General features: G+C 37.5%; 1 long non-coding RNA gene and 1 other non-coding gene across 2 annotated transcripts in view; one reads left to right on the top strand and one right to left on the bottom strand.

Moving 5' to 3' along the window:
* The window catches only part of LOC116593043, a 94465-nt gene that overhangs the window by 46960 nt on the left and 31235 nt on the right, over window positions 1-16270 (top strand). The window lies entirely within an intron of this gene.
* On the bottom strand, window positions 8212-8317 carry LOC116594577. The gene has a single exon (XR_004287291.1). It is a non-coding gene; the product is annotated as a U6 spliceosomal RNA (small nuclear RNA).

Here is a 16270-nt window from a genome sequence, read left to right as displayed (position 1 = left end):
TTTAATTCCTTCTGTTCAATGGTGACATTAGTCGGATCAATATCTTAAGCCCTTAAAGGTTTTAATCTGAATGACTTTTATAAAGTTACGGTAAAAGCAATGCCTTCGCAATCTACCTTGTTTTCTTCTTTTTTAATTAACATATAATGTATTATTTGTTTCAGGAGTACAGATCTGTGATTCATCAATCTTATATAATACCCAGTGGTCATTGCAACACATTCCCTCCCCAATGTCCATCACCAAGATACCCTATCCCTCCATCCCCCTACCCTCCAGCAACCCTCAGTTTGTTTCCTATGATTAAAAGTCTCTTATGGTTTGTCTCCCTCTCTGGTTTCATCTTGTTTTGTTTTTCCTTCCCTTCCCCTATGATCCTCTGCCTTGTTTCTTAATTCCACACTTCAGTGAGATCATAAAATTGTCTTCTCTGATTGACTTAGTTTGCTTAGCATAGTACCCTCTAATTCCATCCATGTTATTGCAAATAGCAAGATTTCATTTTTGTTGGCTGCATTATATTCTTGTGTGTGTGTGTGTGTGTGTGTGTGTGTGTGTGTATACATACATACATACCACATCTTCTTTATCCATTCATCTGTTGATAGACATCTGGACTCTTTCCATAGTTTGTTGCAGACATTGCTGCTGTAAATATTGAGGAGTTGTTACCTCCTCGGATCACTACATTTGTATATTTGGGGTAAATACCCAACTGTGCAACTGCTGGGTCATGGAGTAGCTCTATTTTCAACTTTTTGAGGAACCTCCATTTTCCAGAGTAGCTGCACCAGCTTGCAGTCCCACCAACAGTGTAGGAGGGTTCCCCTTTCTCTGCTTCCTCGCTCCCATTTGGTGGGAAGGGAATAATAATAATGTCTTCAACATTTTTTGATTGTATGCTCCCCTGTCTATAAAAATAAATAAATAAATGTGTGTTTTGTCTGAATGCTTGTCAGCTGCCCTCCTCCATCCATATGTTGAAGTCCTAACCCCTAAGTTGATGGTATTAGAAGGCGGGGCCTCTGGGAGGTGATTAGGTCATTAGGACAGAGCCCGCATGAATGGGATTAGTGCTTTGTAAAAGAAGCCAAAGAAGGCTACCTTGCTTCTTTTATCATGTAAGGATCCAACAAAAAGATGGCCATCTAAGATGTTTAGGAGATTTTATAAGCCAGCCCTTACTAGAAATCAGATCCTTGATCTTGGATTTTCCAGCTCCAGCACTGTGAGAAATAAATGCTTATTGATAATAAGCCATCCAGTTTACTGTATTTTGTTATAGCATCCTGAGCAGACATATATCTCCTGAATTTACATTTGTTTAATATTTTATATGCAATCTAGTATTTAAGTGTATTTACCTCTTAAAATGCACATAAAATATCAATTTATAATAATGAGATAAAAATTATGACGTAAATCCCATCTCTTTATATTCCACACGGCATTAACAAGTACACTTTTTTGTTGTTGTTGTTGTTGTTTTTTAGATCTATTTTTTAGAGAGAGTACACTGGCATGGGGAGGAGCAGAGTGAGAGGGAGAGAGACTCTCAAACGGATTCTGTGCTGAGTATGGAGCATGACCAGGGCTCAACCTCAGGACCCTGAAATCATGACCTGAGCGAAAATCATGAGTTGGACCTTGACAATTAACTGAATTTGCCACCCAGGCACTCCACCAAGTGTACTTTATGGGGTGGATTCACCTGTAGTCTAAAGACACATCAGCCTCTAAAAGTGATGCTTTACCGAACTGGGGAATGAGTGGCTATCCTGATCTACCCTTTTTGTCAGTTTTGTGTTGGAATGCTGTCCAGGATGGAAGTGCCCTGGTATGGACACGGCTTGGAGCTTCCATCCTTCAGCACAGCTGCTGGGAATCTCAGCAGACTCCTTGGGTTAAAGGGCTGGTTGTTGAGCCTTTGTCTCAAAAACCAGGAGCTTATGTCTCTCTTCACTTTGAATTTCCTTTCTTCATTTTATTAGGGTTGTACGGATCACCCCAAAACAAAATAAAATGATGGGAGCTATATAGAAGTCTCAATTGGGACTGGAAATGTACATATCAATCCTAAAACACAAAATCTACGGGCACCAGGTAATCATGGGCTCACTGCACCATTTAATTACAATACTTCTCCCATTTCTACCACCCTCTCTGGGAAGAAGGGTGTTTAATTAGTTTTTCTCAGCACTATCAGTGTTTGTTATAGTCTCTGGATTATTGAGTTTATAATCTCTGACCTAAACCATGATGCCAGGAATGAAGTCAGAGGCTACAGTGTCTGAGGCCTCATCTTCCTCCCTCCAAGCTCAAGGACAGATTTATTTTAACAGCTGTTTACTACCTGATCTGAATTACGGGACTTCTGGAAAGGTCAAGGAGAAAGCTAAACAGAACAGCTGTTCCTATCATAGGACCATATTTCTAGGAAGCTGGAAAAACAAAACATTCTATTGTAGAATATCTCAACAGTCATTTTAAGCATGATTTCACTGTGATTGTAAATGAAAGTATCTTCCTTCTTAAAATTCCTTTTTCTGGGAATACAGTTGATAGAGTGAAGCCATTGTATCTTGCAAGATACTCTTTTAAACACTGGCAAAAAGCTAACCTGATTTTTTGAACTTATCAACATCATTTTTTTCCTACTGTCTGTTTCAGTGTTAATCATTGAATATATTATTTGTTCTATGTGCTTTTTGATTGAAAAGCAATGATCAACAATCACGAGTGGACTCCTGTCTTGTCATTCAAAATGCTGTCCACATTTCTTTATCCTTAGCTCTTTTCAAAGTAAATTTCATTAACTGAAATCATCCTCTTTCTAAAATAGGAAGGCATCCTGACTTGGACAAAGCTAAACTATGCATTCCTCTTACTGAACTGTCAAACCTAATCCTTAATGTCCCTGCTGTTATAGTCTTAATTCCTCACCAACAACTGTGCATGAATGTGCTGTGAGAAGAGACAGCTGGTTGGAGTGTCTCATTTTGACAAATATTATCAATGGTTCAGTGTCAGCCTGGGGAGACACAACAAATGGCATTCCATAGAGGCTACTTTGTGGGCCCGTTAACATTTTAATCAGTGGCTTGGATACTAGAATAAAAATATGCTTAGAATGTCTGTGATGGACACTAATGTTCATGATGGGAATAGACCAAGTTCCTAAACTGCTCTCTACCTTATAATCTTGCAATAGCTTGGAGAAGCTCTGGGTGATTTTATATGTAAAGAAATGGAAATCCCAACAGTACCAACCTTTGTCACCTACATTGAATAATTTTTTTTAAGGCAGGCCAGGTTCTCCTATTAGTTTCTACCTACATCCTAGACTGATCCCTTCATCTTCTCTTTGCTTCCATGGGACTGAAGCATCTGATTGTTTTTTCTCATTCCTGGTTGCTGTTGCTTGTGACTCAGCCTGGACCCTCACAGCTGTTCTTTCTGATACACTGAAAATGTTAAGGCTTTAACTGCGAACATACAAAGAAATAGAAGGGATTTTTAAAATTCCAAATAATAGGGATTATCAAAAGCTAGAAAAACTCTTAAAAGTAATACCAGTTGGGGCGTCTGGGTGGTTCAGTGGGTTAAAGCCTCTGCTTTCGGCTCAGGTCATGATCCCAGGGTTCTGGGATCATGCCCCACATCGGGCTCTCTGCTCCGCGGAGAACCTGCTTCCTCCTCTCTCTCCCTGCCCGCCTCTCTTTGCCTACTTGTGATCTCTGTCTGTCAAATAAATAAATAAAATCCTAAAAAAAAAAAAAGTAATACCGATCATAGCTTTGCTGGTCTACATTAAAATGCAAATGAAGCTAGGTCAAAGAGTCCCTTTCCTGAGTCATTCACTCTGTCTGAATCTAGAGTCTAGACCAAGCCCTGAATCCAAGTTTAGCAGACTCCCATTGGCCCAGTGGGATTGCTAATTCTTTTCAGATTGGGCTTCTGAGTCTTCTCTGTTTATTTTCTCTTTTTCTCTGGCTCTCAAGCCTGTTACCCTTTCATCACAATTATTCTTGGTTTGTTCTCCTCGTCCTTTTTCTTTCTAGCAACTTGAAAGAGAAGGACCATTAAGGACCCCTTCTCTAAACTTTAAGAAGTCTCTACTGACCTAAAAATTACCCTTTTTGCTCTTTGGAGTTCCTGCATTCTCTATCAGTATTTATTTGAAATCAGTTTACTAGGAATCGTTGAGGCTCATTCTTTCAGCTCTGAACATGTGAGTAAGCTTAATTCTCTACCGAGACCCCATTAGTTTGCTCCATCCAGAGGTTAGCCTTTGTATGTTATCTCTGGTCTCACTCGTTTCCAGAGGGCATAATCCCATACTACCTTGTTTTTTTTTTTTTTTTTTAATCCTACCTTTGATAAACTCAATTACTTTTTTTTTTTCTTTTTGTATCTGAGGGAAACATCATTGTGCAGTAGCTGTACATTTATGGATTACTTGAAACACCCTAATTTCAAATTACTGTTAAGATCCTTTGGTTGTTCCTTCTTGATTATGTACATGCCCCTCATTTTGTGTCATATGTTTTTTTTTTTTTTTCTTCTTGTGTCCTCTTTTCTCCAAAAGGTGGTTTTCCAGGGTCTTATGATTATTTTAAAAAATATTATACATGGTAACCATTACTAGTATTCACAAATACCCAGTTCTCCTTCCCATTATACTTTCCAAGCTTCTTTAGTTAGGTGAGAGCAGTAGACTGGCTCTGGCCAATGAAATGTACATGGGTGTGATGTGTGAACATTAAGCTGAGACAATGAAAAACCTCTGAATTTCTCTAATCCGTTTTGTCCCCTATGATGATGACCAGCTATACCCTGGGAAAACGACTCTGTCAGCCTCTCCTTATGATTATAAGGAACAGAACTGCTGTTTTGTTGACTCTCATTGGGCATGTAGTGTGAGGAAGAAATAAACTTGCTGTGTTAGAAACTGATATTTCAGGGCTAATTTGTTACTGAGGTATAGCCCATTCTGATTAATACATTATGTTATGAGCAGGGTCTAGCAATAACAAGCATTACCTCCTCTGGCAGAAGAGGCTCAAGATTCCCTAGAATGTAACTGATGATAAATCCATTTTGATGTTCATAAACTGTGGAAGGAATGATTTATTTTTAAATAAGGAATGATTTTTTTTTTTAAAAGATAAGACAACACTTTGGTTTTTTAAACATGGACAAATTCAGAGATGATTTTAGCATCTAGAGGTGCAAATTCTTTGTTTTTGTCTGAAAATTAGATTTCTTTTCAGAGTACAGTTTTCTGTAAAACTATTTTTTAATTCCTACATTGTATTTCTAAAACTTTCATATCGAAGGAGGCCATCAGATATTTAGAGCTGTAAGAACAGGTCAGCTTCATGATTCCCACACCACTCATGGGATCAACTGTGGCACAGTACAAAGAATTCCAGTGCCATGGATTCCATTATGTCCAGAATCTGTCTTGTGTTTTGCTTTCCAAACCTGCCTTGACCACCTTACTTGTTCATTCCTGAGGCTTTTCTTGATGTCTTGTCTCTGGACTTCACCCTTCAGTTAGACCTAATTTTTCGAAGTTACTTGTTTCTCACACTCTCAGCTGGGACCCTGAGCATCAGTCCCCCTTTGTTCTTTAGCTAAAAGCTTATTTCCCCTCCCCCATTCTCACACTCACTCTCAACTCCTGGAACTGCTAAGCCCAGGCTCCCCACATTCCCAGGAAAAGAAGTCAGCAACAGAGGTCAGACAAAAAAGTCTGAAGCTCATGCAGGTAGTGATAGAAATTATTTTTATAGTAATTTTAAGAAACCAGTCTCATTTGCATCAAACTTTCCACAATCTTAATTATTTCTGGGCTCACTGGTTGTAGTTTACTTCTTAAAGGCACTGTAATCCATCAGTGTGCACGTGTATTGATATTCTGATGGTGAGATAGAAAAGAGGGAAGGATCAGGCTGCAAAGTGCTTTATAAAGAAGGACAGTTTCCTTATTTTCCAGATGGGTCAGGGAGGCACAGCTGGAAAGAGAATGTGGATTTTTAGCCAAATCCTGTGCTTTCATTTGTCTTGGCAGCTACATTCTGAAGAGTGTAAGTCATTAAGAGGACGCAGCACTCTGGACTGAGGTTTTGTGCAAGGTAGCACTGCAACATAGCGCTGTGAACATCTTAGACACACCTTATGCATTGTCTAGTTTACATAAACCAGTACATAATTCCTACACACAGACTGGGACACTTTATATAAAATGTACTTCAACATTCTTACATATCCATCTTAATCAGTATAATTTTGCTGAACTGAATGCTCTCATTTTCAGAGCTTACATGATTATGGCTGCCAATATTATCATAAGAAGAAAAATATTGATCAAAGTAATTTCCCTGAACATGAAATGACTTGTTCTATCTTCTTTCCTGTCCCAAGTATTCCGCAAGTATTGAAAAAAAAAATCAAGAATTACTATTTTATTATTCACTTATTATTATTAATTACAAGTTACTGATTCTTAACATGTTCTCTTTCTCTGGTCATATACAGTCAGTGATAAATTCTAGCAAAGGCTGCTGATGGTTTAAAAAATGTTCACATTTCATAGCTTAATTCATGTTTCATTAACATTAAAGCATTTCCTGAAATAGGGAATAATTATGCAAAGTGCAGTAGATTTAATGTGATCCAGGATCCAAGACATCCTGTTCTTGCTACAGTTGGGAAGACTGTTAAATTGGAACGGGGAAGTCTTCTTTTGATAGTCCTCTAGCCTCTGCCTGCTTCTTCTTATCTTTTCCAGGTTCTTCATTTTGTTTTCCTTGGTGCTCCTTAGTTGACATTAATCTATTGACTCAGGAAAGATATTGTTATCTCCTTGGTATTTATTTGAAACCTTAATGTATCGGAAATCTTCATTTCAACATAGAATGTTAAGTTGGGGCTGCAGTATCTATGACATTTTTTGGTACGCAAACCACAAACGTTAAGCATTAAAACTCAATCTTGAAAGGAAGGGAAAAATTTAAAACCATGTTTTAATAATAATGTCAATAACTTAGCTATTTTCATGTATTCTCTCTTTTATTTACAAAGTATGATTATATGTATTTCTCTTTCTGTTACCCAGCTTTTTCTTTTATAATGATTGGAATACTGGAGAAACGAAGATGTTAAAAAAGCAAGAAACTGGGGTGCCTGGGTGGCTCAGGGGGTTAAGCCTCTGCCTTCAACTCAAGTCATGGTCTCAGGGTCCTGGGATCTAGGCCTGCATCAGGCTCTCTGCTCAGCTTCCCCCTCTCTCTCAGTCTGCCTCTCTCCCTGCTTATAATCTCTCTGTCAAATAAAAAAGATCTTAAAAAAAAAAAAAAGGCAAGAAGCTGTATTTGTGTCCTTATAGCTATTGACATATTCCAGTATCAATGAGATGGTAGAGTTTTAGGAACTATTCTGAACAATTTTACCCACTTAGGGCATCTAATACTGACTACCAAAAAAAAAAAAAAAAAAAAAAAAATCAGTAAAGCCCATGCTGTTCACTTTTCTTCCTACTCAAAACTAAGAGTTTTTTGTTTTGTTTTTTCTTTTCTACTCAAGGCATACAAGATTTAATTAAGAATGACATCTTACACTATGAGACAAACTGTATGTAGTTTCTTAAATAATTCATATGTACAGCAGCTAAAATAAAAAGGCAAATGAAAACTGTGAGGGCAAGAAGCACATGCCTCTGTTCATTTTGGACCTTCAACATCCAGCCTATTTTTTTGGAACATGGTAAACAGGAAGTAGATATTTGTAAATTTGAAAATAAATTGGTAATACATGATCAATATATGAGATGGTTCTGGTTTAACTACCAATTCCTCCTCACTGCATCTCTTCGTTGAGAATGGTTCTGGAATCATTAAAGGAATAAGGGTGCTGTTCACCTTAGGGTCAGCCTCTCTTCTGTGGTGCTGGTTCTGCATTATCATACTGGTTTTTTATTTATTCTCCACTCATCTATTTTTGCTTTCATTTCTAGTCCCTGTCACAGTATGAGTCAGGCCACATCTTCTCTCCTTCTCTTTTCTCTTCTCTTCTCTTCCCCTTTCCTTTCCTTTCCTTTCCTTTCCTTTCCTTTCCTTTCCTTTCCTTTCCTTTCCTTTCCTTTCCTTTCCTTTCCTCTTTCTTTCTTTCTTTCTTTCTTTCTTTCTTTCTTTCTTTCTTTCTTTCTTTCTTTCAGAACACTTCACGAATTTGCATGTCATCCTTGCCCAGGGACCTTGCTAATCTTCTCTGTAACATTCCAATTTTAGTATATGTGCTGTCAAGCAAGCACAGACTGTTTCTTTCTAGATGGGGTGTTTTCATGTATTACTCCTGCTCTCCTAATTGGGAACTAGAGCTTTCATTTGTATGTTGCAATAGCTCAGGCTCCGGTCCTATAATTTTTCTTCATCCATCATCTTCTTTTTTATTCTTTCTCCTCTCTTTCCATTGGCTCTTTTCCCACCAGCATATATTTGATATTTAAACATACTTAAGATGCATCCATTTTAAGAACAACTAAGTAAAAGTAAAGTATCTTGACATTTATGCCTTTTAGGTAAGATTTCTTCCTCCTTTTCTTGGCCAGGTCATTTGAAATACCAGTCTACCTGGAATATTTCTCTTTCCTTTGCTCCTGCTCTTTTCAACACAAGGTAATATCTCTTCTGCCTATCACACCTCACAAAAAGTATCCTTCATAAGGCCTTAATTCTTGGGATGATCTCCTGTGATAAGGAAAGAAAATGCTATGACTTTTAATTACATTTTAATTAATATTCATGTCCTCATTGACACTGAAACCTCACTTGGTCACATGTGAAGTCAAATGATGGATCCTGAGGGAAGAGTCAGAGCCACACTGTGGAGATGTTTCTATGTAACTGCTATGTGTTGTAGTTTTCAATTATAATGATGACACTTTTAATCCTTGTAAAAGCTCTTAACCTAGCATATTAGGAGTTAAAAACAGTAACAGTCTAACAGGCCACTATGAAAAATATGTTAAAAGTTAAAATCATCAGTATCTATTTAAAATATATATTTACTGGGCACCTGAGTGGCTCAGTTGGTTAAGTGTTTGCCTTTGGCTTAGGTTATGATCCCAGAGTCCAGGGATCAAGCCCCACATCAGGCTTCCTGCTCAGGGGGTTCTCGTTCTCCCTCTCCTTCAGCCCCCCACCGCTCCTTCTCTCTCTCTTGCTTACTCTTTCTCAAATAAATAGGTAAAATCTTTATTTAATAAAATCTATACTTACAATAAAGATGAAGTTTATCCTACATGCCTTGAAATAATTGTTAATATTAGCAAAATATTAATAATAGCTATTAATATCAGTAGGGCCTTCAAAATACATTAACTCATTCACACTTTTTTCTATTTTTTGTATTATATAATACACACAATCCATTGGAACAATAGAATGTGCATATAATCTATAAATAAGTGATTATACATACATGGCTGGTTTGTGTTCAAATTGTGTTCCCTTACGGAGTATGCAATCAAAAAACAGATCACTGTATTATATTGCTTTACTTATTTACGGTAGATGGCTCTCCTGTAGTTGAAGTATTTTCTCATCAATTAATTTTGGGTAATGAAACAATCTATATGTTTCATTGGGTAATTACAATATGCGTAAGCATACTAAATGTCCTGAAATGCCCTTCAGTAAGTATAATTTTCATTTTACTGTGTTTACAAAGCATCTCCCAAACTTACTTGTTCAGAGACAGTTCTTTTGTTTTGGTGGCACCACTATTAAAATGCTTTGGATTAGGGTTTCACAGATTGAGAAATATTGATTGCTGATTTAAAAAAATATCTATGATGCATTTTTCACTGAGAAAAGAAGATTCCAAGCCAATATGAATTGTATGATTTGATTTAACATTATATGGACATATAAAGATCTTAGTTGACATATATACTAAGATGCAAGAAGTACTAGATGATGAATTTATTAATGATTCTTTGTTTTTCCATTTGATCAGCATAGCAATGCTTCGATTCTGTCTCTTTCACTGTATGTGCCTGTGGTAAAATTATTTAAAATCTTTGTGTTCTAATTTCAATCATAAAATATGTTTTAAGTCTTTTACTTGGAATAAGCTGTACTATCTGTTCTAATATTATTTATATCAGCAGGTACTTAATGTGTGAGATAAGCACAATGAAAGTGACTTGTTTATATGATTTAAAGCATTTAAAAAAAAAACCTTCAGAATTCAGATATATTAAAATTGAAATAAAACTTACTATGTCAGGTGCCTGGTTGGCTCAGTGGGTTAAAGCCTCTGTCTTTGGCTCAGGCCATGATCTCAGGGTCCTGGAATCAAGCCCCGCATCGGGTTCTCCACTCGACGGGCAGCCTCCTTCCCTCTCTCTCTGCTTGCCTCTCTGCCTATTTGTGATCTCTGTCTGTCAAATAAATAAATAAAATCTTTTAAACAAAAACAAAAAAAAACAAAACAAAACTTACTACATCATTCAGACCCATGATCCCTTCAGTATAGCAAGGTTTCTAACCTGGGACCACAATGGGACAAGCAACAATGTCAAAGTGCTTATCATGATCCTTGCTGTTGATGTTAAAGTCCAAGAATGTGACCCTGAATATTTTCCCTTAATAATCCTTTATTCATAAATGTAATCTTTTTTTTCTCTGATTTTTTTTGTATATTGCCGTAGTGTGGCAAACCTTATTTGAAGCTGTTCATATTTTTACTTTTTACTACTTCTTAGGAGGTTACAAATTCTCTGAATTCCTTACATAATAAATTAGATATTAATTATTTGTATTTATTTTAACTATGTCTATAGGAGTGTTGCAACACTGACTCTGTCTTTGGCCCTCCATCTTGTTCTTCTTCCCTCTGGTGCACAGGGACGCCAATTTAGATAACTGCCTTATGACCTTACCATCATGCCCCTCACTCCAGTCCCATGGGGATTAAGGTCTGGTTGGGGACACAGAATATGGGACAGAGAACAGCAGCCAACAATAGCTGCATAATGCCCTGGGTTGTCCCTCCATCTGCCTACCTGCCCAATTGCTCCTGCCAGTAAGTTTTCCTGACTAAGACTATGTAAATGATGTGGAGTGGCTTACTTTGTTCTTTGGTATTAAAGTGCCCTTCTCAGTCTGGAGGATACATTACTGACCCTCCAACACTTTCTAACAATGTCTTACTCAAGCTTTGTGCTTTGAGCACCCAATAGGACAGCTGATCATGTATTTTGTTGCCATATTTATAAAGTGACACATTGGTTGAAGGGCTTTAGAGCATACTGTGTGTATAATCCAAGAATGAATCAGTCTCAGAAGAATCTTTTTGGAGTAACTATGAATCAGATTTGTTTAGGATTTGCTTCTGGAGTATTCTGTGCTCTAAAGTATCTGAAAGACTACTTTGCCTTCTGAGCCTTTATACTGTAGAACAGTGCCTAATAACATGAAGAAAAATGAGAATAAAAACTGCAGTGCAGCCTTTAACTTGCTTTATGTATTGCTTTAACTGTCTTTCTATATTGCTAAACATATGCTGTTATTATCATGAACACTAAATCCCAAATCTCTTTCCCTTACAGTTAAAAAACAGTCATTCTTAATTTGGAAACATATTTTCTAGTCTGGTTTCTTGTTCTGAAGGTGACAGTATTAAAAGGAGTGGACTCTTCAAAAGCACTCATCTTTGGTTTATACTTTAAATCACAGTTTTTCAACCCTGCTATTATTGATACTTGGAGCTGCATAATTCTCAGTGGGGAGGATTGTTCCATGCATTTTTGAAAATTCAGCAGCATCCCTGGCCTCTACCCACTCAATGCCAGTAGCAAGCCCTCTTTGCCACCAACTGTGACAACAAAAAATGTCTCCAGTTATAAAAAATCATCTCCAGTTGAGAAGCACTGCTTTAAATATCGACATTCTTTCTTTCTTTTGTACATTTGGGATAAAACAGATTGAACATTTGATGTCTAGTGGGGGGAGTCTCTGAAAGAAACACATGTTTTTCCCTCTGAGTTGTTTTAGAAAAGACTTTTAATAATTTTCATTTAATGTGTAAATCTAATCCTAGAGACCAGAGAAAAGGGTCTAGGTATAGATATAGGAGTTATTTATTCAAGGCTTCATACCAGATATGAATATATCATAAGACGTATTTCTTCCTTATTTGTGTAATGATTGGCCCCAGTCATTCCCAAATGAAGATATTATCATTTGGACTTGATCATGTTGTGTCTGGGACCAAGTGTTTTTCTGAACTGTTAGTATGCATACTACTTGTCCATAGTTTATAGATGTTTTATTCAGTTTGTTCTTCCAGAAGAAAACTAAACTCAACACCCAAAAAACAAATAATCAAGTCAAGAAATGGGCAGAAGACATGAACAGACACTTCTCTAAAGAAGACATATAAATGGCTAACAGACACATGAAGAAAGTTCGACATCGTTAGCCATCAGGGAAATTCAAACCACATTGAGATACCACCTTATACCAGTTAGAATGGTCAAAATTAATAAGGCAAGAAACAACAAATGTTGGGGAGGCTGTGGAGAAATAGGAACCTTCTTATGCTATTGGTGGGAATGCAAGTTGGTGCAGCCACTTTGAAAAACAGTGTGGAGTTTTCTCAAAAAGTTAAAAATAGAGCTACCCTATGACCCAGCAATTGCACCACTGGGTATTTACCCCAAAGATACAGATGTAGTGAAAAGAAGGGTCATATGTACCTCAGTGTTCATAGCAGCAATGTCCACAATAGCCGAATTGTGGAAGGAACTGAGATGCCCTTCACTGGAAGAATGGATAAAGAAGATGTGGTCCATATGGACAATGGAATATTACTCAGCCACCAGAAAGGATGAATACCCAATATTTGCAGCAGCATGGATGGAACTGGAGGAGATTATGCTAAGTGAAATAAGTCAAACAGAGAAAGACAATTATCATATGGTTTCACTTATTCATGGAATATAAGGAATATCATGGAGGACATTAGGAGAAGGAAGAGGAAAATGAAGGGGGAGAAATCAAAGGGGAGATGAACCATGAGAGACTGTGGACTCCAGGAATCAAACGGAGGGTTTTGGCAGAGCACGGGGGAGATGGGTGAACCTGAAGATGGGTATTAAGAAGGGCATGTATTGCATGGAGCACTGGGTATTATATGCAAACAATGAATCATGGAACACTACATCAAAAACTTATGTACTCTATGGTGACTAACATAACATAATAAAAAATCATGATAAAAATCATAATAAAGGAAAGAAAACTACCATAGACTGGGTGGCTTAAACAACAGAAATTTATTTTTCACAGTTCTGGAGGCTCGGAATTCAAGATCAAGATGTAGGCAGGGTCCTGGTTCCAGCTCTCACCAGAAACCTGGTGAGAGCTCCTTACTGGTTATGTACTCACATGGCAGAGAAGTGGAAAGTGGAAAGGGGGAGAGAGAACATACAAGCAAACTCCTGTTCCTTCTTTTTCTTCCTATAAGGGAACAAATCCTATCATGAAGACTCCACCCTCATGGCCTAATTGCCTCCCAAAGACTCCATCTCTGTATACCACCCGTTGGGGATTAGTGTTTTAACATACGGATTTTAGAGGGATACAGACACTCAGTCCATAGCAATGGGAGAATTTCATTATATGAAAAAGCTGAAAGACTGATACTTTCTTCTGAATCCTTATAAAACACAAGAAAGAGGGGTGCCTGGGTGGCTCAGTGGGTTAAAGCCTCTGCCTTCAGCTCAGGTCATGATCCCAGAGTCCTGGGATCGAACCCTGCATCGGGTTGTCTGCTCAGCATAGAGCCTCCTCCCTCCTCTTTCTGCTTGCTTGTGATCTTTGTCAAATAAATAAATAAAATCTTTAAAAAAATAAAAAAGCAAGAAAGAAAAGTTAAAATATTAAGAGAATAAAACTAAAGTATAACTGTGAAAATACAAATATATGAAATGAGATAATTAGGTTTCACTATAGTCTCTTCACTTTACCTTGAAAGGATTACAGTATAAACTGAACATTTATCCTTCTTAGAAAGATTTAAAAACTTAAAATTGTTTTAAACATCACCCTTACCAGGACAGCAAAGGACTTCAAATGTAGTTTTCTACCACAGGAAAATCATTTCAATTACATAGATCAGCAATATATAAGAGAGGAATTTGAAATAGAAAAGAGACATCAGACATTGAGATAAATGGCTTTAATCTCATAAATGATTTTTTAAGAAATAACCCCCATATGTAAATTCAAAAACAGAGTGAATACATGTCAATTCACTTCCTTTAAAAATCACATAGAAGATAAGCCTGATCAATCTTTTTTTTAAAAAATATTTATTTATTTGACAGAGAGAGATCGCAAGTAGGAAGAGAGGCAGGAAGAGGAGGGGGGAGCAGGCTCCCCGCTGAGCAGAGAGCCCGACACGGGGCTCAATCCCAGGACCCTGGGATCATCATGACCTGAGCGGAAGGCAAAGGGCTGACCCACTGAGCCATCCAGGCGGCCCCAAGCCTGATCAATCTTGTTTGTTTCTCCTAGACAGGGTTTTTCAATATTGACCCTATTGACTAGATAAATCTTTGTTGTGGGAGCTGTCCTGTGCAGGACATGATGTTTAGCAGCATCTCTAGCCTCTACCCACCACCCAGTAGCAATGCTTGCACAGTTGGGACAATCTGAACTACTTCTATACGCTGCCATATATCCCCTGGAGAGATAAATCTCCCCAGCTGAGAACCATCCTATAGAAGAATAAAGCAAGACTATACCTGTGAATCCTCATAAAAAGAAGGAAAAGAGAAAGGAAAGAATGAAATAAGGAAGGAAGGAAGGAAGGAAGAAAGAAAAAAAAAGAAAGAAAGAAACAATCTTTTGAGCCTCTTGGTGCTTTACTTGACACCTTTTATTATTACAGAGAAACACACTTAGAGATAATAGGGATTTAAAACAGCAGCAGACAAAAGTACATCATTTCAGTGTAATTGAGGAGAAACTAAACCCTTGCAATGGTCTCAGTAGGACAGATAACAGTTGAAAAGTGAATCTTTAGCAACTTATGTGCTTTTGAATGAATGGGGAAAAGCACTCTTATCATTGTGACTGCTACTTATATGACTTCTGCACAGTTGGAGGGTTTATTTTAGGCAACTATAAATATGATTTAAATGCAAACTCTATTATGAGCCAAATGTATTCACTAAGGTTTGGACCAATCAATTTCTATTTGATGCTCTAAAAGGAATAGCTAGGACACATACTAAAATAACCCCATCACTCCAGTACAACAGAAACTAAATGAGTCAACCTGTTCCCTTTGTTGTTTAACTATAGCAATTCCAAATAAAGTTGTAGCTTGTATATGCTGCTGTTTGCTAGTTCCACGGTTTCATCTTTTTCTGAGTTACTGTGATGTCAAACCTCCCACTCAGACCCCTGTGAATATCTACAGATACCATTATTTTATCTCAGCTAAAGCAACATCAGGTCAGTGGCTCCGAGATAAAAGGCAGGAACAAAGGAAGTACAACTGACAACAAGACTGTGGGGGTCTCTGCTAACAATGGAAGTTCTAGAGGTGGCAGTCACTAAAGGCCCAAGCTCCTGGCTCTTCTAGAATGGAGACAGGGCTAACCTAAATAGAATAGAACCTCTGTGTCTGATTCCAAGGAACCCAAATAGGAAAACTGATGCCAAATCTCTTGTTTTGTTTCTGAGTGGTCTTTCCCCTACATTCAAGCATTCCAGCCAATGAAATTTTTATCTAGTTAAAAATATCTGTTTGGTCATTGTGAAGTCTAGAGAATACTTTTTCCTTTAAATGTGTGGAATTTTCCCAGAACACTTCTTCTGACTCAGGTAGTTACAATAAAGAAGTTATTTGCTAGATCCTTCCAGATGTTAAAGGCTGACCAGTTACCTGGGCCTGAGTTGACTCTCTCAAAGGGAGACATAGCATTTTCAGTCTGACCTATAGATGAATGGCTGACCTGCTGGAAGCAAGAGTCTTTCACCAGGACCACAGCTCTTTGTGCATTTTGTTACTTGTGCTGTACACCACAAATTATAGTTTATGGTTTCAGGGCACTGTTTGGAAACTGTTACAATATATAATCTTGTTTAATTGATTTTTGTGAGCACAGATACTGTTAATCAATACACTGTAAGTAATGCATATTTATGGCATTGTTTGTTTTGTTTCAGTGCACACTGTCATTCTT

The sequence above is a fragment of the Mustela erminea genome, chromosome 6 (assembly GCF_009829155.1).
Source record: "Mustela erminea isolate mMusErm1 chromosome 6, mMusErm1.Pri, whole genome shotgun sequence".
NCBI lineage: Eukaryota > Metazoa > Chordata > Mammalia > Carnivora > Mustelidae > Mustela > Mustela erminea.
Note: the sequence above shows the minus strand (reverse complement) of the source record. Positions and strands in the feature narration are given on the sequence as shown.